General features: G+C 40.2%; 1 protein-coding gene across 2 annotated transcripts in view; it reads left to right on the top strand.

The window, feature by feature from the left end:
- Positions 1 to 17,109: 17,109 nt before the first annotated feature.
- The window catches only part of atp2b1a (ATPase plasma membrane Ca2+ transporting 1a), a 40,808-nt gene continuing 31,130 nt past the window's right edge, over positions 17,110 to 26,787 (top strand). Inside the window, exon 1 of one of the 2 annotated variants that reach the window (XM_034218867.1) lies at positions 17,110 to 17,225. The gene's annotated coding sequence lies outside the window, so the exon portion shown is untranslated. Of the gene's footprint in view, positions 17,226 to 17,794; positions 17,810 to 26,787 lie in introns of those variants that run through there. The other variant, XM_034218868.1, reaches the window with a different exon arrangement.

Here is a 26,787-nt window from a genome sequence, read left to right as displayed (position 1 = left end):
GTACAATCTGTCTTTTTCGGGATCCCACCCTCAGTACAGCCATGAGTCACCCTCTGATACACACATACACACTCTATTCCTCACAGGCCATCAGGTGTGTGACTAAGCATGCTATTGTCAGTGTGAGGATGAGCCTCACTAGTTCACTAGTCCCCCCACCCACAGTCCCTCCTACGCACAGAGCCATCCCTGTTTCCCATCTGTCACCCTCTACTCAGCAGACAGCAGTGTCGCCTGTCAAAAGTGCTGGTCATTGATTGCTACTGTAAGGTGGGATGGGCCCTGCCATATTGAATTTCAAATGACTGCAGTGAACTGTGGGGCTGGTGTGGGCAGTGGCAGCTGTTTGGTACAGGGCTCCCTTTGTAGGAGCCAGCTGACTCAAAGATCTCACCGTGGACAGTTATTACTTAGCTGTAGGAACTCAGGCTTATCCATTCCACACAGTTTAATTTGTGAACATCAAGTTGGCAGATTAAAGGCTGACATCAAATATTTGTTACTGAATTTTCAAGTCTGCAAGAGACGGATACAATTGAAAAAAAGTCAGAAATGAATCAGCAGACTCTCTTTATTCTTAATTGTATTCCCTATATGATCTAAGCTCTAAAAATACTGGATACCACCATTTTCAATTATGCCGTAAATGACCACTTCTTCAAAAATAATAAACTTGAAGAGAGTCATTTTAATGCAACTCATTTCTTTCCTCATGGACTGAGAATCAGAAACGTTTGCACCATAGCTGAACAATGAGGTTTACATTTATAAATCATTTTTTGCCACATAGCATAAACAAGTTGTGAATACAACATTGACATCTGTAAGCTATATTCAACTAAGAAGTCCCATTGTGAATAAAACCTTTTTTCAGACACCTTTCAATGTAGTGAACTTATTAGTTAACAGTTTCAAGTAGAGTCGTGTTTCTAGCCATCTGGTAAATGTATCAGTCTCTTTTAGCTCTGGTTTGGGTCTCTACCAACTCCTGACAGTCCTATCTGGCTTTTTAGCTTCTCCCTGCTCCAAATGTCAACAGCTAGTTGCTAACTGTGTCATTCTGCTGTTAGGTGCTGCTGACTTATTTCCAATAAATGTACGAGGTGCTTTTGCATGATTCTTTGCGGAGAAACTTAGTGTAAATAAAATATTTAGTTGACCAAAAATGTTTTGGTCAAGGACAATCATAAATTAGAGCTACTTTAAAATGTATATTTCCCAGTTTTTTTTGCACAAGTTATAAATACATAATCATTAGACCTTGAAATACTAAAGACTGTAGCACCACTTTTACATAAAACCTTTAAAACACATGTATTCTTCATCACAGTGTTTCCTCCTAAAGGTATTCTTGGTTGCTTGTCGGGTAGTTAATATGGATTTGTTTGAGTGCCATCATGTTTGTTTTCAATGTGGCCGTGTCCGGGTGAGCATCATGTTCCATGTTTACTGAGAACGAGGAGGAGGAAAAGGAGGCTAAGGCCAAAGCAAGTCTCCATGTCCCACCGCATCCTCAGGTTACTCACCAGCCTCATCCATTATTGCTGGCCCTCATCCATTATGGAGGAGCAGGTACAATGCCACATGGCTCTGGAATTGACGCTCCCAATGCTCTCCCCTTCCCTAACACCACTGCCAGATACCTCCACCACCCTGGAGCTTCTTCATCATCTCTCTGGGCTGTGACCTATAAACAGAGGAGCAGGGACATCTTGGGGAGATGGAATTGAAGAAGATGGGTAGGTGAGACAGGAAACTGGCAGACAGAAATGGAGGATTGCAATGATGCAGCAGGAGGTTGATAAGATAAAAAAGGAGGGAAAAGTACATCCCTAAAATAAACCCTCACGTTTATATTATCTTGCTTGGGGTTCCTATCAGATGATGGTTTCCATTTCACTTCAGCACAGCACAGTTTATACCTTGAGCAAACAGGCTATCCATAATGATAGCAATTAGCATCTACTAAAACTGGCCTGCCTGGAGCACATCTAACTTTATGTTCCAGATAATAACACTAATGATGACTTGCAGCCTCCAACCAGAGTCGCCCCTCTGTCCTTTTTTCCCTTTTATAGCAAGGAGTTCCTCGATGCTACTGCTCTGGGGAATGTATTTAGTCACTGCTCCCCTGCATTTGACAGTTAAGAAGCACTTGTTTGACATTGGGGAGTAAACTGGAAAGAATCCTCGTTTTGTTCCGGCCTGGAGCACATCAACCGTTGTGGCTAATGTTTGCTAACCAGACCTTGAAAACAACTCGACGTGCTGTTATGTTATTAAAAGAGAGCTGATAATAGGCATTCAACAGGAGAATCCTCACTAAAAATATCACACAAATCTGAAATTCACAGGCACACGAACGGGCCTTGTGAAAGCATGTTTTAAGATCTCTGATTTAGCCGAGCTTTGGAATGGTTTTTAGTTTCTGGAGGAATATACGAGTCCAGACTTTTACTAAATTCATATTACTCAGTGGCAGCCCATAACTTGTCACTCACAAGTTGTATCCCTACATCTGCAGTCAGTGCTCATTAACAGCCATGTGTCCTGCCAAGGTGTCCTTGAAAAAGATCACTGAGGACAGACTTGTCAGATAGATGCCTGAAATATTCATGTATTATCCCATCTCAGTTCTAGCTCCCATATGATAACTCTGCCCACGATTCCCCCTTTATTTCAGGGCGAGTGCAGCTCCAGCGTTAGCTCAGAGTTGCCATTACTTATTTGGACACTGCTCCCATGGAGAGACTGACTCTTTTGGGTGTTTTCGTAACTGGGCTATTGGAGCTGAAAGTAGGGTAGTCCTTAACTAGGCTATGTGCCGACACCAACTGGGCCTCATGTTTTCTGGTCAGGCTAAAGTCGGTTTCTCAAAATGTGAATCTAATTATAGGAAACGTCCAACATTTTAGGAAATATGCTAGGAGGTTGACTCATTTTTCTCTCTCTCTCTCTGATGTCTGTAAATTGAATATGTAGCAGGTTAGCTTAGCATAAATACTGGAAAACCTACCCTGGCTCCATTCAAAAGTGATCAAATTTGACTACCATTATCTTTAAAACTCACTAATTAACATCTTATATCTTGGTTGTTATACGTTGTTAAAATAAAATAAAATGGATAATTCACTGTGGTGTTATGTGACGGTTGCAACCTGATCTCACCAGAATGCGTGACTCCACCACGACTCCTTAACACTGCATTGCGTGGTGGAGTCACGCATTCTGCTACATTTACGTGTCGGCACCACGCAAAAAACCCCAATGTAAAGTGAATGAGGCTCTTTTGTCGTGGTGCACACACGCATTTCTACAACGTCCCGCAGTGAGCTTTTATTCTATAAAACGTTTTTAAAATCTACTTTATAGCTTGTAGTAACTCACGGGAGGCTTCTTTTATTTTATTTGCATTCATAATCATTTTTATTTTTCGTCAGAATGTAAAAATTACATTAGTTACGAATTTTTGTTCTCAAAAAACAGTGCATTGTGTGTAATACAACTGTGATTTTTATTAAATTAGTTCGTTTTTAAGGAAGGCCAGAGCTTCAGCTGTGTCCATAGATTGTTCCCTTTAGTTAACGTTATTTAAAAGATAATGATCATGTCCCCTTTATTGTATTACGAAAGTCCATTCCCATTGGATAACGGAGAATTTTACACCCGGAAGTAAGTATTCTCCTTACTGTCGATTGATTTTACAGTGATATCTGAACTACTCATCAACTCAAAAACACCAGATTATCCTTGTTAATTACACAACATTGATTGGTTTAAATTGTGTACAATGCTTTTGTATTTTTCCCCTTCGATTCGGAGAAACGAATATTTTTTCGGAGTTTTGGGATGGCAGAAGACACTACACTACCCAGAATCCTCAGCTATCGTTTGGGACTACACCATGTGCTTAGCTTGACAAACCCCTTGATCAGTCCTCAAGCTCTGTGATTGGTTGACCTCCAACTGCATTCCATATGAAAAAAAACGTTTCCTAAAAGATAAAATCATACTTTATTCAGCAGTGCTTGCTTTACTCTTTGAAAGTCATCACATGAATGCATTGTAATAAATGGTTTGGCTGCATTAAATATTACACATCTATCGTAGTTCTTTATTTATCTACACTACAGAGATCGGGCATCAGAATAGACCGGAAACTATTCTTTTACCGTTCTGTTTTAATTTCACAATAAAGTTATTAGTAATAATCTGTTTTGATATTATTGTTTTTTATTAATTACTAGACCGCTGGGTCATGTTAAGACCATATTTTCTGTGTTGCTGTGGGGTTTTTCCATCGCTTTTGTGTTACAAATATCAAAACAATAACAAAATGTATCCGTCGTAAACTAAACCAGAAACAGCAGTATATTTTATTTTGTTAACACTTTAAACTTGACCGTTTTTTTAACCCGCACCTCCTACTGGTTAAAGCACGTTATTACACGTTTGGAGTAATTGCAATGCAGGTAGATTATGTTGCTTTTTAATGACTGTTTAAAATGCCTTTTTCTTAATGTCTTTCATTTTTGTAAAGCACTTTTGAATGTGTTATATTTGATGAAAACATTTAAATATTAAGAGTACATACAAAATAGTGGGAAAGTAGAAGGTCAATGATATAAATATAGAATAGAAAATATCAAGAAGATACTGTAAATAATATCTACAATAAAACAGTTTAGTGCCTGATAGGAGGATGTGCAAAACAGACAAACTAATAAGGCTTTATTTAAACATTAAAGAATACTTTAGGCTAAAGTCTTCTTTTAAATAAGAAAAAAGCTTTGGGGGTATCTCTATCTACAGATACATATTAAGCCTGACAAAGTACTTAACGTCTAATATATTGCATGGTTTGTTTTGGAACTTGACAATCAACTTTCCTGCAATGTTAACTATGTTGAAGCACTTATTTTAACCGATATTATACATATTTATTATACTCTTATAAGATGTTAGATAGAATAATAAATGTGCAGAATATGACAGTTTAATGGTAGAGGTACACACATATTGATAGATGTCTTAATGCACTGTTGAGGAACCTGTGACCCAAGTTTTTCATTCATTGCATAACTACACCGTAGTTGTGTATATGATATGTCAATAAACCTTAGAAAATCTTGAAATCTTGAAAGGGATGTGCAAAATATCAATTATATAGTCTTTAATGAACGATTAGAGAATAACGAGTAATGAATATGCTTTATACGGATCTGCAGATAAATGTTTAGTCTTCTCAAGCACCAACTATCAAATATCTCTCCTGATTGTTGGCACTTGACAATCACCTTCACTGAATTTTACTCAGGTGTAACTAAAGTCTGATTTAAGGGTTGTTTATATTTCACATCATTAATCCAAATCTGTAAAGTAACTAAAATTAATGTAGTGGAGTAAAAACACCACATTAACCTTAAAGAAAGCCCTCAGGATGATAAAAGACCCCCATCACCCCAGCCACAAACTGTTCATGTCTACTGCCGTCTGGCAGGCGGTACTGCAGCATCCGGACTAAAACCTCCAGACTCAGGGACAGCTTCATCCCACAGGCCAGAAGACTATTAAACACCTGAACTTAGAAACAACATCCATAACATTCATCTGGCTGCTACTTAGAAATTATTTATCTAATATATCATATTCACAATATAGTGACTGCTTTTTTGTCTTTTGTTTTCTTAGTTATGTTCTCTTGTATATGTGTGTGTTATGTGTTATGTGTAACGTTGCTGCCTTCTTGGCCAGGTCAGCATTGAAAATTAGATTGTATCTCAATGCTTTTATCTGGTTAAATAAAGGTTAAATACAAATTAAAAAAGATTCCAATCAATCTTGTATATAGACTCTTATTGCACTATTTCACTATTTTTTCTGTGTATCTGTTTTATTGTGTTGCATTGTTGGAGGAGCCTGCGACCTAAGGGGGGGGGGGATAGGACACGTTCGATTCCTGTTTTGAATAGTGTGCCGTCGATGGGTTTCATTCCATTTCAAGGTTTTTTTTGACGCTCCGTGTAAACTTCGCGCACTGCCACTCCAACATCCAATCACAGAGCTTGAGGACCGATCACGGGGTTTGTCAAGCTAAGCACATGGTGTAGTCCCAAACGATAGCTGAGGATTCTGGGTAGTGTAGTGTAGTGTAGTGTTTCTGCCATTCAAAAACTCCGAAAAAATATTCGTTTCTCCGAATCGAAGGGGACAAATACAAAAGCATTGTACACAATTTAAACCAATCAATGTTGTGTAATTAACAAGGATAATTTAGTGTTTTTGAGTTGATGAGTAGTGCAGATATCACTGTAAAATCAATCGACAGTAAGGAGATACTTACTTCCGGGTGTAAAATTCTCCGTTATCCAATGGGAATGGACGCTCGTAATACAATAAAGGGGACATGATCATTATCTTTTAAATAACGTTAACTAAAGGGAACAATCTATTTGACACAGCTGAAGCTCTGGCCTTCCTTAAAAACGAACTAATTTAATAAAAATCACAGTTGCATTACACACAATGCACTGTTTTTTGAGAACAACAATTCGTAACTAATGTAATTTTTACATTCTGACGAAAAATAAAAATGATTATGAATACAAATAAAATAAAAGAAGCCTCCCGTGAGTTATACAAGCTATATAGTAGATTTTAAAAACGTTTTATAGAATAAAAGCTCACTGCGGGACGTTGTAGAAATGCGTGTGTGCACCACGACAAAAGAGCCTCATTCACATTACATTGTTTTTTTTTGCGTGGTGCCGACACGTAAATGTAACGGAATGCGTGACTCCACCACGCAATGTGGTGTTAAGGAGTCGTGGTGGAGTCACGCATTCTGGTGAGATCAGGTTGGACAGACTATAGCTTTGCTATACCAGTTCCTTTCTAGACTATTCCAGAAAAAGTTATTGTTTTTGTACAGATACAAAAAAACAATACAGTATACAGTATGTTACATGTGGAATAGTGAGCTTCAGAGTTGCTGGTTGACTAATTTATTTAACTTTGGACAGTTCCAAGCTAGCTGTTTCCCCATTTTCCTATTGCTAAGCTAACCAGCTGCTAGCTTTAAGCTACATATGTATAGAGGCAAGTGTGGCATCAATCTTCCCTACTCTGCAAGGAGAGCACTTTTTTACCCAAAATGTCGCACTATTCCTTTAACAGTGTTGAACCTAAAGCCCCTGTCACACTGTCCCAAAATTGACACCCGATGGACACACGATAATGTTCAAATTCGGCTGTGATCGTAGCAACATCGGGCCATTCGTGAGGGCATCTAAGCCATCGTATGACCGCCGGTGGAGTTTCTCAGGCTCCGGCAGCAACTTCGTGAGCGGCAACTTCGTAAGGCACTCGTGAGGACATCTTGTCAAATTGTGTCATCTTCGTGTTATCATTGGTGCATTCACCCTCACTCTGATCGGGGCGAATGCCCGATGGCACCGATGATAACAAGATGCCCCTACGATGGCCTTACGAAGGGCAAAATGGACACACAAATTCAACACGAAAATGAACCTTCGCAAGGTCCTTCGGCAATTTTTTGGCATGCCAAAGATTTTGCCACCTGAGAAACTCCACCATACGATGGCTTAAGATGCCCTCACGAATGGCCCGATGTTGCTACGATCACAGCCGAATTTGAACATTTCCTTTATCGTGTGTCCATCGGGTTGTCTTATTGCACAACAAAATCATGTAAACATATTATGTAAATAACCCAATTTGTGTTCTGTGAAACTAAAAAGGATATAATATATTATTTTGAATGCGAGTTGACAGGAAGTTGTTGTTGCTATGGAAACAACATGACGGAGAAAACTTAATATCTTCTACATATAAAGACGGAGAAAGTAAAGAACAAAGTCGGAAATATCAGTACTGTATCATAGTACTTTAACATAATTGTTTGTGTTACTTTCGTTGCAGTTGTATGTCTTAAATGTAATGTAAATGTTGCCTTCGTGTGTGGTTCGGGGCCATCTTCGTGCGAAATTCACAATTCAATATTCGTGTGTCCATCGGGTGTACATTTCGGGACAGTGTGACAGGGGCTTAAAGGAGTGCAGGACAGACACCATACCATCAGAAAGTGGTTTTCACAAGCTTGCATTTCTTCCAGATCATCGTGATGTAATTCATGATTTTGACTGGAACAAAGAGTCTTTTTCTGAAAATAATTTATCAGAAAGAAGAGTTGATGGAAAATCATCTTCAGCCTTTCAAAATGTCACACCTTTTATTAATGTCATTTTCACTATTTTTTTTCATTCGTCACTGAATGTGCGAGAGTGGCCCAGTCATCTGCCTCAGCAGTATTACTCCGTTGAGCTCACAGGACACTTTCCTGAGCGCAAGAAACAAAGGCCAGCTTGTTTCTATGGTTTCTCACATACTGGAGATCTGAGTGGAATTTTACATAGACCATACTAATGGGTATACTGCACCAGTGGATGTTCAACAAATACCAAATAGCGGTACGATGATGGAGGGAGCAACCTCAATGCTCCGTGACTAGATTTCAAGCAATTCCACTGATAGGATTTTTAGTTATTGCTTGTGTCATTTTGTCGCTCATTAGTGAAATGAGTCATTAAATAAAAGGTTTCACAGGGGGAAAAAGCCTTCTGAGAACACGCCGGGTATAGCCCAACACCTCCACCTTGAACATAATATACACACACACACACACACACACACACACACACACACACACACACACACACACACACACACACACACACACACACACACACACACACACCCCAGCCCTCTTGTAGGTAAAAACAGGAAGCCCACGAAAAGGGCTTTGATAAATATGCATCCTTTCTCCAGGCTCCTGATGCAGGGCTGGGTGTTTTTCTGCAGACAGAGCTTTGGACAACTCCTGCCTTGTCCTTCACATGACACACTAACAGAGGAAAGTTTCCATTAACCATTGGACAACAGCTGAAGGTTGCGACTTTAGAGAAGAGGGACGACCGAAGGACAAGGAGGAAATTCATGGCAGAGTAAAACAAACTGTATGTGGATGTGAATTGTGCAGTCTAGCATGTAAACATCACAAGGAAAACCCTAGAGTTTACAGGTCACCACTCAGGCTATCATTAAATCCTAGAAAATGTGAAGTTAACCAACAGAAAATTTGAAAATGCTAAGGAACCATGTGCGTTTTTTACATGACGCAGTACGCAACACACGTGTTATGACTCAGAGGAATTGAACCGCCTTGTTGAACCTTGTCAGTGTGTTCTGTAATTACATTGGAGGGCACGTTGTGTTCTTTTTAAACTGAAGTAGACCAAACTGACTTCCTGAATTGCAGTAAACCAGGTCAGCGCAAATGTGTTCAATCTATAAGACAACTGATGCGTTTGAATGGGCCATGCCTTTTTTGTTCCCTTTGTGTGGGCCTTTTGAAGAAGAGTAGTCCTTGGTCCAAACCACAAAGCTATCACATTATTAGTCATGCAGCTGATAAAACTCCAAGAGATGGTCACAATTGGTTATAACCTTTAACGTATTTGGTAGAAAACTGTTTAAAGCATTTTCTTCACCCTGTCATCTTGTCATCCAAAGAAATTGTTGGTTTGTCATTTCAACCTACAAAGTAAACGGAGTTGTTTTGTTTCTTTTGTCTCATATTGACACAAGTTCCCTCTTTCTGGTCTCTCATCAGCATGGAGAATCGAAGTTGAAACTGTCTCCTGCCTTTCCGTCACAGCAAAGTGACTGAGTTCACTTTGAGGGGTAGACACACACACACACACACACACACACACACACACACACACACACACACACACACACACACACACACCACACACACACACACACACACACACACACACACACACACACACACACACACACACACACACACACACACACACACAGGTCATTACATTTACCACTAAGCATCTCCATAAGCCCAAGCAGGCATATCTGACATATCCATCTGCTATGGTAGGATCATGCTGGATCTGCTTCTCTCCCTCTCTCTTTCCAAATGGGGGTAAGGGGTCTACCAGTAATATGATGATAGGGATATGACATGTAACCAAGCATGCCTATGATTTCCCCCACATTTCCATCTCTACTGGAGCAACATGTCATATTGGTTTTCCAAAATATAATGAAAGAGACAGTTGAAATTCTTGAAATCCTTTAATCCTATAGGGATGACTGGTTCTTAATGGATTGTGTCTGGTGTTATAAATGTAATATTACGGATCATCCGTTTTTTCAGCCTCTCCATCATTGAATGCATCTGTTCAATTAGCTTAACAATCTTTGTTTTACATTTCAAATGCTACATTTTGTATACATACCAATGCTCATACACAGATTTATCTGACACAGATTGATCTTCTTGACAAAAAAATGTCAGGATATAGTCAAAAATATCCATTCCAGTTTCTCAAAAGCCATAGGTGACGTCTTTAAATTTCTTCCAAAACCAAAATATATTCAGTTTAGAATCATACTAAACAGAGAAAAGCAAAATAACGTATATTTGAAGGGCAAAAAAAAGAATGTGCTGACATTTTTTCATGAATTATTACGATTGACTGATCGATTAGTTGACATCTTACTTGACATCACATTCGGTTTCTCCTTTCACCTCTCTCTCTCTCCACTTGTTCTCTTCCTTATGGTAGGAAGGTCAGGGCTGTTGCCTCCTGCAGGGCGAGGTGTGTGTTTGTGTGCGTACGTGCATCACGAGTGTGTGCTCACATGTGCTCTAGGGTTCTTTTGCACCAAGAATCATAGGTCCTAGTCTGCAACGCTCCCTTCCTCTCTCCCTTCCCGTGCCTTATTTCCCTCCCAGGGGAAAAGCCCCCATGCGAAAGGGAAGAAATCGGGTGTAAAGGGCACCGAGTTCCCATTGGATCCTCTCCTCCATGCCCCATCTGTGCCCAGTCCATGCCACTCTGCTCTGGACGCTCTGTGGTGGCTTGAGTAGGCAAACACTTTTAATCTGCCCCTTCTCCTGCTCTCTGCACAGTCTGTGGGTTCATACAAAATCAGATGTGGCACTGTAATTAAGTTGCCATTAATAGTTTTGCCTGTTCCCCGGTGGCAGTGCTCACACTTTGGGGGAAGATAAAGGCAGATTTATTGGGCTGATGGGCTCCACGCCTGACTGAACAGCTAAACACAGTGAAAACGATTCTTAATTACTGCCTTTGCCACTAATTCATCAAAAGTCACCTCTGCCAGCAGCAGGATAACTCGCCGCCAACATTGTCCAGCTGCACATAAGCACACAAGTTTCTCTCTTGTGGGAACTGTTTCCTTTTCTGCACGTGTTTACCTCATTTCTAGCCATCTTTGTTTTTTGAGCCTAACACACAGAGTTAGTGTTTAAATCTGCAATATTTGTTGTCTTGTTTACCACTTTCACTCCTATTGGACTCATAGGGCAATGTTTTCAACTGAGTCTAAATGTGGAATCTCAGGTGTTTTTCCTGCCTTGCCCTTAATTGAATCAAGTCTATTTATATGCCCTTCATTTTATGACATATAAATGTTCACTGGCCTGGACGAAATATATTTTCCAGCTCCCCCGCTAGCCGAGCCAAATGTAAATACAGAAGATATCGGTGGAAAACAGACCATGGAAAACATGTCCTTCAGGGCAGTGGCACTACCCCCTCAACCCCGCTAACACCCTTCTAAGGCTCCTCTATGACTTCACACACAACTTTATATGCATACTATAACCATACACAGTCTCTTCCACTCACACACCCTTGTATTGGGCTGGGTGGGTCGCTGTCCTGACAAAGTCCAACCTCAATGGGCACTTGAGGTGAATTATTGTTTGCAAGTGGAAACTTGGCCAGATAATCTCAATGCTGCTGGCTCAGGGCTGAGTAAGACCACTGTCTCCTTCCCTGCACACACACACCCTGCGCCACACACACAGCTTTTGTTTTTTCATTTCTATTTCCAGTCCTCTACATTATTTGCTGACTCTTTTGCAAAAACTCTGAACTGCTCCAATAATTCTCTTCCTTTTCTAAAGCTCCTGTTTTTCTTCTTCTGTTTCTCTCTGCAACTCTTTTCCCAACAACTCTGGCCTCTATCCTACAGACCATTCACCTCTCTGTGGCTGCCCTCAGCAGTGCCTGCAGTAAATTCCAGGGTAGTTGGAAACACAAACATGCACAAGCCTAGGGCGAGCAGCTCAGTCATGATAGACCCCTCCTTAACACCACCGCACCTCTCTCAGCTTTCCTCGCCGCACAAGGGGTCTTTGTGTGTGTGGCTGCTTCACAAGGTCTCACTTCAGATCTTCTCTAATGTTTAACCTGCATGATAGGCCTTTGCAGACCTGGTATAAACATCTAGAGTCCTTTTGTGATGGAACCACAAGCGGACAGCTTTAAGTAGAGGTGTGAACACAAACAGGATGCATTTAACACTCATTAAGGTCCAATCACTCGTTCATCATTTTGTATATGTAAATTTCGAGCAATTGAAAATGTACCTTAAAACAGTATACACATACCGCTGTGGGGCGTAGAAAAGTACTCCCATCCTGCAGGCAATGCTTTCTCATTAGTCACTGCACGTTTCTGTGATAATGATGGTTTATGTGAGAGTAGCATACCAATAATGAGAACCATTTTTCATGATGTCTTTTCACAAAAGGTTATCTACATATTGAGCGAGGAAGTGAGATGTGATCAAGTGATCACTGGAGGTGCATAAGGAGACACAATAATGCAGGGTGTGAACTGAAGCTGTCCCCTTGTGATTGCATCACAAAAGACGCCTGTTAATACCACGTCTGAAGAGGGCCTATAGGTGTAATTCATGTGTTTAAGTCTCCAGTTGTTGTACCAGTCAGCAGAGTGCGAATGTTAATCATATAATTAATGATTCCTTCAGCACACATAAACCAATGTTTGGACTCTGGCGGTTTGCAGGACAAATGTGATTACAGTCATCGTGGCAGACTAATGACGTGTTAGATAAGAAAGGTTTGTTATTACCATGATGGCATATATAAACTTTATTTGAATGATTTAGCTACTGTCCTGCTTCAATAATAGGTCTGAACTGTTTAATCTTACACTAAGGGTATGACTCATTCTGTTCAACAAATGCAAAGAATTGGCTAACAACAAGACATTTGATTAATTTGCAATTGGAAAATTCTCACACATCATCACACATCATCACACATCATCACACATCATCACCCCCCTATCAGCAGTCTTTCTCTGAAAGTATGCAAAACAATTTTTCCTCTTCCTCTTCAAAAGAAGGAAGCCCCCCCCTTCTCCTCCACGTCTAACTCTTTGCCAAAGTGCTGAGCCAGTGGAAAATCCAACGTCCGTTCAAGAAACGAAATGGTGTAGAAAGATGGGTTGACCAGAGGAAGCAATATTCATACAGTGTGTCCTCGCTAGTAATAAGTCAAATAATGTGACATCTTCAGGTTCGTGTTTTCCACTTGCTGTGGCTCAAGAGGCACATGATTCTCCAATTGCAACACAGACATTTCCATCACACTCTAATGTTTATTTCAAATCGGTTTAGGAAATAACTGATAATCTCTCACGATTCATTTGTTTCCGTTCCCATTGGGTTTTCCATTGTTACTTGTGTAAATGTCTTAATCAGCTCACTGCAGCGTGCTATCTAAAACTGAGATAAGATGCAGAGTCCGCAACTAAGTTCCTCTCAGTTAGAACTGCAGACACGTTCATGCGGTGTCAGTTGCTAGACAGTTTTTCGGCTGAACCTGCAATTATTTGTCAAGCTATCTTGTCTTTTGGTGTGTGCCTACCCCAGTAATTAAAGTTCTATGTTGGGATGAACACACACACACACACACACACACACACACACACACACACACACACACACACACACACACACACACACACACACACACACACACACACACACACACACACACACACACACACACACACACACACACACACACACACCACAGCGATCTTGTTTAATTATCCAACACTTTAGCTTAACTTTTTATCCAGCCAATTATTTCTCTGTTAAAGCATGTTTTTGTTTTGAAACCTAAATGAATAACCTGTTTTGAGTGGATTTGATAAATGCAAAAGTTCACCTGAAGGCAACATCCTCTTTTTTGGGAGACTTTTGCCGTGAATCAACATTATTGCTTACTCAGACATCATGAAAAACACATTAGCATTCACACAGGCTAATGACACTTGACATTTACAGTAGTTCACAAGATGCTCCAAAGCATATGATACATTTCCACTCAGAAACTGAGTAAACAGGAAGACTCAGACAACAGCTGTTGGCAAAAATGATTGTTCCCCCTAATTAAAAACTTGAAAGCAATGCTTAATTTTTTGCGATTGCTGCTCTACACTCTTGGGCAGATAGGTATTTTATAATTAATTTCTAGCAGTTAATTATTAACTCTGTGCCTTAATAAGTCAAAAATACTGCATACAGCCCACATATTGTTGTGTGGATACAGCCAAAGGATCCTGTGTGCCATCTTGATCACTCTTGCGGCCCCAGAGTGTTTAAATGGATTGGAGCAGAGATTAAGTGGTTTCAACTGAACAGGCTCTTATGACACAAGGCAGAATACCAATGAATTGTCTATCATATTAAGATAAACAATGAACACCACAAACATCAGCCGCTGACAGGAAGGAAAATGTTGTCATGGCAAGTGGTTTATTTCTGCAACAAGAATACACCACAATAAGGTCATACAAGACAATCACTTCTAGATAAATGGATTAATAGCTTGGTGCATCAAATGTAAAAAAAAAAGTAATGTCTTTTTCGGTTGAACATGATGTATAGATGTTACATTTTATGCCTTTTATGCATTTTGTTACACACTGACTAATCCCTGCAGGGAAGAGCAACAGACTCATGGACAGCAAATGATAGACAGGGAAATACGTGCATCAGTGTCATGTTGGAGGGAGATCTGCTTACGTTTGGCCAAACACAAAAAATCCTGTCTATCAGGAAGCCATCATAGCTACTGACAGAGCACTGGAAACATTGCAGACATTAAAATAGGTCTCATCACTACTTCCTGTGTGCCAGTCCCAGCTCAGCTGAGGCTTGTTACTTTTGGATGAATTAGAAATGAATCCACATTGAAGTGCTACCGTGCAACAGCTCCAGGTTGAGGTTTGACAGCAGGAGATTGACTGACAGCAGAACGTGTGGTAAAGGTGTGGAGCAGCACATGTGACCCTGGAGTGATTGCATCATCTCTCTGATGGCTGTTTTGCAAAAGTCAAATTCCACTCTTCTCCATTTTTGCAACCACGCCAAAATGATACCATATTTCCAAATCTAGGGTTAAATGTGACACATATTCTCTGTCAATTGAGGTTTGAAATGGGAGGACAGATGATCGATGCAGTTGATCGATGCATCATATAAACGTTTATTTTTCCATCTGTGCATTTTGACGGATTGTTCCTCTTTCTGCTTTTAACTGAAGTAACCACGTTAAATCCAACACAAAGCAAAACACCAAACTGTTGCACAATTCAATTTACATAAGTACGTTTTTTTTCCTGCTTCTCTTCCGCTTTCTTTCCAAATATTTGTTCTCCCCTTTGACGAACATCTGACTCGACAAGTTCTAAAACAACATTTGTATAATGTTGAATTGCACACAGTCATATATACATATTAAACTCTCCCCCTGTTTACCAATCTAAAGAAGCAAATGATTCTGTGCAGTTAGGGCTGTTGTGTTAATGATAAATCCCATTATGTCAAGACAGCAAGTATATTACACTGAGGTTTGACCTCAACCACAGTTGTTTTCTGTTTATCATCTACCACCACTTGTGTCTTTTTTTTTAACTATGGTCCAAAACGTGTCATAAAATCTAGGATAGAGCAATTTGTCTTAAGACAGTTTATTTCCTTGCTTTGGTTAAAGCAGAGTCAAGATGAAAAGGCTAATATGGTGGACATATTAAAAATTCTTTACCTTGCACTTTTTTATTTATCCGGCTCCTGGGGCAACTTAGACTGCTATACAGCATACGTTGAGATTTTTCATACACCATAATTATGAAGCAGGTTATGTGATTTTGTCTGTCCAATATCAATATGCATACAAATAATTATAAGGAAAAGGAAAGGTGTATTTCTGCTTGCATTCTAATGCAATTCAGTTCATTGCATAACACTGACAGTTGGCCCCAGTTTTGGGAAGTCTGATTGCCAAGTGTGTCTTTCCTTCTGAACAGGACTAAAGAATCGCAAAGAATACAGGCATTGAGTTTGCAGAAGAAGAAAAAAAAGTGCTACGTCATGGAAAGAATGACGTCAGGTTTGATTAGGCGCCGAGGGAAGAGCCTTGTGCAGCCAAGGTGGAGTTTAGGCAGGCAGCAGGCAGAAAGGATGCTGCAGTGAGGTTTCGGTGGGTACTTTTTTTACCGACTGCATCATATGATGGGGGGTGGGACTGTTGAATAATCCTGTTATTATAAAGCGACACGGGAGCAAAGAGGGAGTTTGAAGGGATCATGACGTAACCGTTTCCATAGGCGACTGATATGCTGTCTAAGCCAATGGGAATCCACACGAGCGGTCCATACCCATCCTCCTTTTGACGTGCATCACATGTCCCCGACGGTGTTGTGACAGAAAGGAACCAGGCGAGGCGAGAGGAATCCCGTCAGCTCACTTCCGCCTTCGTCAAAATCTATGGCAGAGAGACGGGACCGAGTTATTTTGGCTGGTTTTCTGTCCAGCAGTGTGTCAAAATTGATTATTACATTTAAGAGTATAACATACTATATTGGCAGATGGTAACGTTGGAAGATAAATACATTTCGTAAAAGCAATAAACAAGGTAAGCGATTTTGCCTAGACTTGTGACATAATACTATTTTATGAATAACCAATGTATTTCTGCATTATTTAGATACACATGATTATTGACATATCGTCAGTTAACCGAAACCGTTATATAGCAAATAACTGTACGCAAGCGTCACAAGGTTTCCGGTCAAGTCGACGTGCGTTTTCCATGGGCTAAAACGGGAGGTTACTATCTTGACTGTTCAGTCTGGAAACTTTGGCTTGGTAGTGACAGCGCAGTGGGCGGGATTTTACCTCAGATCAGGGGAGAGAGTCTAGTCTTTGGTGAGACTGAGGGGGAGTTACAGAGAGAAAGGGACCTGGGGTGCTCTTCAGAGAACGGAGTGAGTATTTTTGGTTATATTCGTGTACTAGGGCGACAACATACCGCAAGATAAAAGCTACTCTCAGGTGTTAGAAATATGAATAAAGCCTGACTGGTTAAGTAATTTTTGTGTGTGCAATGACCAACGAGGGCCAGCCACCGGTGGTGTAGCTGCCTTGGTTAGTTAGCCTTGTACCAAGCTAACATCGTTAGCCAGCGTTATATCTTGGAGATATACTGACATTGGGCGTCTCGTTTTCCAATCCAGGTACATAATCACCTAGGTGGCGGCCAGATTTGTCTTTATTATTTCTAGGTTATTCAGAGTTATGCATTGCTCTGAATTAAGTTTTACGACTTATCGAATATTTTAGAAGTATCCTTTGCGTATTTCACTCCCTTGCAATCAGCACAAGCTAATGCCTGGGAGCTAGTTGGCTAACATTATACGCCAGCCTGTTTTTTTTTTTTTAAACGTTGGACTCCACGCCACGGTTTGTCGTGGACGGCAGATTGACAGTTGGCCATTGAGGCTCATCATTTATAGACTGCAACTCAAAATGTGGACTCGTCTACTGTTACGAGGAGGCATTTCATTCTAAGGTACGGAACCCAGAGTTTACAATGGGGTGCGTTTTAATGCAGGTCTTTCAGTCTATTTAACGTGATATGAACCCCTTTTAACAGGCAGGAAGATAATGTCATTGAGATAACGTCAGTGGGGTTAAAGATGTGAACCGACCAGTAACGGTCAATTTGGGGAGATATAGAGGCAGGGGCACCGTGTGGGCACGTTTTGGGTCATTTTGTCAGCTCACTGTCACAGGATATTGCATACAGCAAATGTCTAATTTGAAGGAAAATGTGTAACGTCGTGTCGAATATCAAAGATATGTCGAATTTGGTTTTATCTTGGGTATGTCATACCTCTTACCTTATCTATAATGTCACCGAACAAGCTTAATGTCATAGTAGGAACATGCCCTTTCACAAGTGCAAGCTATAACGCTATTTAAAGAAGAAAAAAGACGTTCACTTGCACGGCAACTGCAATTCGTCCAAACCTTGAACGCAGCATGTCGCTTTAAATTACCATGTCCAGTTACCTTTTATAACGGTAATGTGTCTCGTATTCCCCACGCTTTCCATGTACTGCAGGTTTATTACGTGTATTGACGTTACATTATTGACCTTTTTTTAATGGGCAATGTAACATCGTTTTCACACTCCTGCACGTTTTCTCGTTGATGTGTAGCGCAGCCACTGAGCACCTTGTGGTGTATAGTTGAAGGGATCACTCCTTATCCAATTAAATAGCACCCGCTTTGCTGCAGCGCCAGCAATCTTCCTGTGCTCGTGTAATGACTACAGTGCATGGAAAATAGTGTTGTAGTTTTTATCAAAATGCATTTGGACACATACTGTATTGGGAGCTGGAAGTGAATAGACTATGGTTCAATGAGACAAGGTGTTCCAGTAACTGTAGTTGTCATAGACCTATTACATAATGTCAGGCAAGCTTTTACATAGCCAAGCTGTATAGTCAGAATGCCTTGTTGGACATAATTGCTTGGTCTAATGTCATTTGGTGGCATTTATTTTCTGTTTGGAAAAATAATAAGTTGTCGCCTTTTTAAATTCTACAACATTAGACAATATTATCCAGGTTAAACAAAGAGTTATATTTGATTACAATTGTATAGCTCAGCATATAGCGATTGAGGATTTTGTTCAATGATTCACTTAAACCATCAGCAACCCAATCTGTCGCTGTGTCTGAGCCCTTTGAACTCAGACTGTTGCTGTCACTCAAGAATGCCAAAAATATCCTTTCTTATTCCTTGATATACCATGCTTTTTCATAATGGCTGACTGCTGAGTGCACTGCTCGCACTGAATGATATGAGGCAGAATTGTTAGACTTAATTGGAAAACTGTATCTCAAAGGAAAGATCAGTTTAACCTCCTGGTTAAGTTTGATGGTGTTTCCCTTCCTTACATTTCCACCTGCTCATAAAGGTTAATTAGCCATCCTGGAGAGTATGAGATTTATACTAATCTTACATCGTAGTTTGCTTCTAAAATGTGTGCTGTTGGCTTCTCTTGGCACAGGAGGTTTGAGTAATCACACAGCAATAGTCACTGCGAAGTAATGCAGCACTTTGCTTCCAGGCAGTTCTCGCCTGACAAGTCTGTCCCTAACTCATCACGGATGAGTCTCCCTTTCAGCTGCTTGATATGTCTACTGAATTTATTGTCATGCTCTGCACTTCCTTCAATTACAAGCCGAAACAAATGAACTAATATTTTAATATTCAACAGCAACCATTCCTAACACCTGTCTTTTGCAACATTTGTCTCAGCCTTGTATACATTATAATTATTGTTGAAAACAAGCCACTACAGGGCTCGACATTAACGACTGCCCGATGGCCCGGGGCCATCTAGTATTTAGCTCGGGCAATGAAGCCTCACCTGCTGGTTGCCCGATCGGGCAATCTATTATGCCAGTATCATGCGGATCCAGTAATGAGTGACCCGACAGTAAAACTAAACATATCTATAACTAGTTTAGGTAGTTTGAGAGGTCATTAAAATAGCTATGTGTGATATTCTAACCTGAAGTGTGTGTTTTGTCCGCTCACCGCTGCAGGTGATCATGCAGAGATGCGTGTCCACTCGTCAGCAGCAGCTGATCTCTCTCTCCCGTCAGATTAGACTTCACTCGCGTTTATGTCCATATCGATCAGATCCAGCTAGTTCTAGCTAATGATAGGACTACCTGTTTATTAAAAGACACCTAAACAATAAGTGTCGCTATGCAACTGGGTGAGGCCACAAAGTATAGCGCAGCATTATGCATTTGTTTACATGCCCACCGGAACCCCGAGGCATTACCAACAGATCAACGCACAATCAACCCACATCTCTTTCTCCACATTAAGTGTTAGACATTATAATTGACTATTCATGTCTGTCACATACTCTTCTTGTCTGTCACATAAGTGGCGCAACTGAAGCGGTATTGCGCTAAAGTCAAATTATTTTGACCGGATATTTTGACCGAAGAGATTTAGATTTGCCGGCTAACGGGAACTCTGACGTCTCCATTTTGTGTGCTTCGCGGATGCGCTCGGCTCCTCTCGACTGCTGCTCGGGTCTGCTCGGTCAGCTTCCGGATGAGGGGGCATTCGTTCGACCAACTTACAGATAACATTACAAACATTTTGAACAGGGGTCATAATGGTGTAAATAATGTTTGTTTTGGCAGTTACAACTGAATGTAATGTTTTCTACTTTTTTACATCTGGGAAGGCATTTGCCTTCATCAGATGGAAAGTGTCTTGACCAACAACTTAAGTATTTCATAAAGCTATGCAAGCGAGCAAACACAAACAAACAAGTGAAATGAAGAATAAAATTGAAATTGTACAATATTGTGGTGGTTCATCTTATAATTCAGTCTAGAGAATGCACCAGACAGCATCTAAGACCTGCACAAATCTACATTTTCTAGGGGGAGGCCCCCCAAATCCTTCGAGCGTCATTTCGTCCGCGCGCATTTTTCAGGGCAATCTCTATTGGGCTCAGGGCCATCTGTAAATTAGCTTAGATGGCCCACAGGGCCATCTCCCAAAATCCTTAATGTCATGCACCGCACTATGTCTCTAATCTAAGGTGACATTGACATGGTAAGCTTCATTTAGTATTTTTTATTTTTTTTACTAAGTACAAGTTAAATGTATTTAAGGTAGTATTTACTTATGATGAACTTTTGCTTATCTTTTTTTCTCTGTATGGATTGTGAGTCCAAGGTTATTCCAGGCAGAGGTTTAAAGTAACATGGAGTTTGAATCATTCATTACTACTTATTCATTCAAATATGGCTTTACAAAGCAGTGAAAACTGTCTACACGGGTGTATGACTAAAATGAATGTGCATTCAATTTGCAAAACTAATTGAAAAACTCTGATACAGTATCCTAAAACAATTATAAGGCACACACTGCAACATATCATTAATTAGTCATCAAGGCAGCTTGAAGGTCTAACTATGCTTAAATGTAATAACTATGCTTAGACTCAGTCTCTCGGACATCTATGTTAGTTTCGAGCTTAGCTTCATGATTTGACATGCATGATGCCACTAATCAAAGTTATTTCATTTTTAGGTAGAATGGAAGATGTAGCTGTCCTATTAGTGTCAACATGTGAAAACAACTTGTTGTTGATTGGTATTAAAGTGTCCTCATTGACATACATGTATACAAATCCACATTACCAATGCAGTTGGACTTTTCTGAAACAGTGCTAACAGGCACAAGTGCACGAATGGGGATGAATGGCTATCATTAGGGGTGTGAATCACACATATTTATCACAATACAATATTCAATTATTCTTTCGACAAAAGTACAATGTTTACTGATATCACAAAGTCGGCCATGATGTGATTATGATACGATCTCATTCAGGGGCTTGCAGTCGATATAAGACCGTATCATATGCCCTTTTGACACATACAAATGTACGATTAGCAAAGAACATTAGATTTGACAATGTAATAACTAACCTAGATATTTGAATAATACATTATAAATCTTAGTTGGTCAAGTGACCTAGAGTGTGAATGAAGAGAGTTAGCGCAGTTAAATAAAGTAGTAAATCTCCACAACCCTGCAGGATGGTGCCGTATTTTGAATGAATTCAGCCAAAAGAGCACGCTTCTTTCTCTTGTGGACTGTTTGCTCTTTGTGTGAGGGTTACACACCCATGTTGGGCCCAAAGGCTTTTTGTTGATGCCCAGAAATGTCCCCATCACAGCAAAATAACAAGAAAAGAGAAAATACAGGTAGAAGGCTGCATGGTTTCTGCAGATACACATGCCACCACCACACACTTCTAGTGGGTTATTGAGAGAAATAATGAGTTTTTAGGTATATTATACCTTTTAATGTCTTCATTGATTGGCACCAAGTAACAACAATCCTGTTCTAAAAAGGTCTATCTGATCTTTGAGATATTAGCTTTCTTGTATTCAGAGCACATTTCTCAACCATCTTTAGGAAAATCCAGCTGCAGATTTTTGTGTTGGACTGTATGGGGACCGTCACACGGGATAAATTGTTCTCTGAATCGACCTAGCCCTCTTTGGCTTTCAGAGTTCATTTACTTCTACGGCAGCCTGTAATATCATTGCGTTCATATATGTTTGTCTAGCACAAATTGCATTCCCTTCCCCAGGTCCTGGTGAAATGACTTTAACGCTCCACTCCACTGCGTCCTGAAATTGTAATGGTAAAGACAGCAAGGTCAGACTGTGGCAGCAAAGCGGCAGGACCTCAGGCCATTGAGCTGCTGTGTACAACCACATATAACAAAGAACACACAGAGCCTCTCATCTTCAAAGTGGCTCAATGAAAGGTGCTTCATTTTAGAATATTTTCCATCCTTTGGAGGGGAACACCTACGACAAAATAAAACCATCCCTTCTGGTTTCTTTCCTCCTAAAGGAAAAATATTCTAATATTTTTACAGTCACATTTTCAAGATGACTACAATATTGCCAATGCTAAAGCTTGTAATGGTACTTAAAATGATTTAAGGTACATTTGGTCCTGCAAAAAAAACCATGTTCTTTTTAATGGTGTGAAAGAATTATGTCTGTCATTAATCACAGTTTTTAATAACAGGGTAGTCTTCCAGAACTCTATTCAGGGCTTTTAAATAGTTTTTCACCTCTACCAATTTACACAGGCATCGTCTCAATGAGCAAGTGAAGGAAAACTGGAACACTATACACTTTGTGACATCTTACATGCTGTGATGTGGTTTTAAAACACTAAGTGGTTCACATTTGCCAGCTTTCACATCAGGGTTTTGTATAACACCTTATAGAAGAGACTCAGTCACCTTCATTCAAGTGTGCAGGGATTGAATAAGGTCTTGATTTGATCTTGTTTTGACAGACCCCTTTCATGGAGTTTTCTTCCCAGCGTCATTATGAGCACTCTGGAGCAACCTGTTCTTCTCCATGTTTCTAGATTACATGTGGTGGACCAAAGATATAGTATTTATTTATTTCCTGTTATGATGTAAGGAGACACAATTCTGCCCCAGTTTCAGACTAGCATATGTCACCTGCATGGTTTTAGTGATGTGTGTTTAAAACAGAAAATCAAATCAATAATTGGTAATAATTGTGCCTTTATATTTAAAGGAAAAAGATTATGGTTAATTATTATTTTCGATGACATACATACAGTAAGAAGGGCTGAAGTGTGTTGACGGTGACACCTCTGCCTGTGTTGGTATGACCTGGCAGCCTGACAGTGTTCGAGGGCCATGTAGAGGGTCCAGTCTGTAGACTGAAGTAGCGTTCTCAGCTGCGAGCCATGTAGCACAAGGAGGGCTGGATGTCTCTGCTTTGTACCCTCCACATTTACATGGCCTGACCCAGTTCAGTAACGGCTAGCAGTAGGGGGAGGGGGCAGTCTGGGCGAGACTAAAAATACCACCCCTCGCATTAGGCAGCTCCATTGCAGAGGGATCCCTAGAATTGAAATCATCGACTTGCATCGAGTTTTTGGCACATAAAGGTGCACAAACTGCCAGAGGGTTTCCTTAGCGTGGAAACAAAGTATATTTCTTAGATTCCCACCACAGTTGTCCGATGCACTTGTTTCCACTTGCCATAGCCTTCTGGGCGGAGGATCTAGTGTGCATCTAATGTGCGATATCGCAGCTATAAATAGCCTGGGTGGAGAACAGACTTGTGTCTTTCAAGACTCTGAAACCCCTCGGTATTCATGCTGAACTGTGGTTTTGCTGCTGTGGTGTGAAAAGGGTTAATCTTAGACTCTGTCATTCAACCATACCATGCCAGCTGTTGGCTTGGAGATCCAATCACAATGATTTTCCACTGTTGTGACATGTGACCTGCTCCGCAACCCGAAACTGTAGCAGCGCAGCAAATGTTGGCACTTCCTTCATCTCGGCGTTGTTGCTGCTCGCGGGGTTAGGGGGTGTGAATGTGCGAGAGGGCTCATGCAGTTTAACATGAAGACAGAGAAATGGAGAATGCAGGGAATTGCATTCATTGCCATAGGCTGCACAAGTGTTACCCAAGCAAGTAAAATATTCCTACTATTTTAAGATGAGTCGTTCAGAGACCACTCTTGAAAAACCACATTACACGTTATTGCAAGATGACATGCAGATTAGTCCTGACCCCTGACATTCACTTGTCCTTTTGTTGTAATTAGTGAAAAGGACTACTGTTAGGCAAAAAGAGCTCAAAGGCTTGGTAACAAAACAACTCTTGTTCTCCGATGTGAAAGGGTGTTAGGATGTGTAAACAGTGAATTAGCAAAACGCCAAATTCACTACACGAGGGCAAGTCATTGTTTCCAAATTCATTTTATTTTCAAAATGAAGATTTCTACGATCTCTCCCACCTCAGTAATGCACCCGGCCCTGCAATTATGCTGAGTAATAAATAATAAATTCTGTCCTGTTTTCCATGGCAGATGGCTCCAAATAGAATCTCAACATGTGACAGAATAGTTTCCAAGAATCTCAATGGAATAAGCTGCAAGCATTCATTTGTTCAGTGAGCAATAATAAAGGCTACATGTTCTCTCGTGCTGCATCTTTCTGGCATATTTGGGGTTAGGGAAATTATTTTGGAGTTTTATGTTTAAATCCTGTTTAACTTAAAGACAGATTAAAGGGGTTCTCTGAAACATGTTTTGGTCGATGTTGTACCTATAATTGAAGAAAAAAAATAAAACCTCCCCTGCTGAAATAACTGCTGCGTATTTTGAAGACAATGAAAAACGTTGTACACTGTTTCTTTCAAATTATAAATCAAGATCATGTTTTTAAAATCTTTGAATACTTCCTGTTGCCTCCTTAAAACAGATGAACACCTGCTCAACTTAAACCTATGTAAATGTATTGGGATGTTGTATGTAGGGCTGCATGATTTGGAAAAACATATGCGATTTATTTGTGACTGATATTGCGGCAGCAACAAATATTTTTTTGGGGAATAAAACTAGGATTCTTTTAATTAAGTCTATAGAATACCGTTTGTAGGCCGGGACTTTTCTTCAGCACCACAATACTTGCACAATACTATTCAGATATTTACATATCTTTCCTTTACAAAATATTGCGTTTATTGCAATTTGGATATTTCCATATTGCGATCTCGACACCATTTTGATTTATATTGCAATCGTAGCTGTATGTTTGAAGTTCTGTTTCCTTGCTGCACCAAGACAAATTCCTATCACCTTGGTGGACATGAATGAATCAGCCTCATTGTGTGAGGCTGATTAAAGCTGAATGGACAGCCGCCTCTCATTAGAATGGACTCTCCCATGTACAGCAGCATGGAGCTCCCTGATGCCACAGATAGTCCTAATTAGATGAAACGGAAGGCTTGTCCTGAGGTAATCACTGCTCACTACGTTACCCCACCAGTTACACTGCAGGTAGCTCTTGATTATTTATTTGTTCAATGTCAGGCGGACTGGGTGTTGTTTGACATGGCTGGGTGCTGTGATACAATCTTCTGGGTAATTATTGAAAGGATTTGACTGTAAGGCTTCACCTAACTGGGGGTACTAGAGGAGGAGATTGCTGTTTTTTATTACGCAGAATGGCCATGTAGAGTTATCGTAATTTTGTACTCGGTATTTAAAAGTAAGTAGACTATACTCTCTCACTTTCTCATAGGTGTGAGAGTGAGAAAGAAGTTTGGAAAACATTATAAATACAATATATAAACAACACATACAAACCTAACAGTAAAAGAATAAAGTTGGTGAGAAGATTATAAATTACAATATATATGTTTTTTGAACTGCACCCAGAATTAAGTTAGTTTCAATTCCATTTCAGCATGTGTGTAATTTGTCCCTATTTACCTCAGTATTATTTACTGCCCCTACAGTATGTCAGTCAAATAATTAGGCGTCCTTTTAGACAGACACAGGGTGTTAAAAAGTAGATCATAAGTGAGTCAATTGAAATGCTGCTTCTGAAGCCCCTTTAATGTGAAAGACAGTGTATATAAGTGTTGAATTTGTGTTAACAGTAGGTACGGTAGGTTTCGGTTCTTGATTTTGCTTCGTTGAGAGGGTACAAATAAGTCCCATGACAATTTCACTTGCTTCCAAACACTGCTACTGTGCTCACTCCATTTCCCGCCACGCCCCCGTCTAACAGTACAGAAAGCGGTGAGATGCATCTCCTTAGGAATCAATAATCGGAACCGGATTTCGGTACCCACCCCTAATGCTAATGCTCCTCTCAGCTCACATACTGAAAGCAGAGTGCACAATACTTGACATGAGTTTTGTCCAGATGACAAAATGATTATTACAACTCAAGCACAGCTAATCAAAATCTCTTGGCGATAGCTACAGGCAGTTTTGCCATTTACTTTGCTACTTGTCTCAGCGACCAAGTGGTTTTGTCTAAGGGTTTCAATGTTTGCTCTTACGCAGCAATAACATGCTTTGTGTCTCCTGTACTAGTGTACTGCAGCCATGTGATGACAGCAAGTGTAA

The sequence above is a fragment of the Gymnodraco acuticeps genome, unplaced genomic scaffold (genome assembly GCF_902827175.1).
Source record: "Gymnodraco acuticeps unplaced genomic scaffold, fGymAcu1.1, whole genome shotgun sequence".
NCBI lineage: Eukaryota > Metazoa > Chordata > Actinopteri > Perciformes > Bathydraconidae > Gymnodraco > Gymnodraco acuticeps.
Note: the sequence above shows the minus strand (reverse complement) of the source record. Positions and strands in the feature narration are given on the sequence as shown.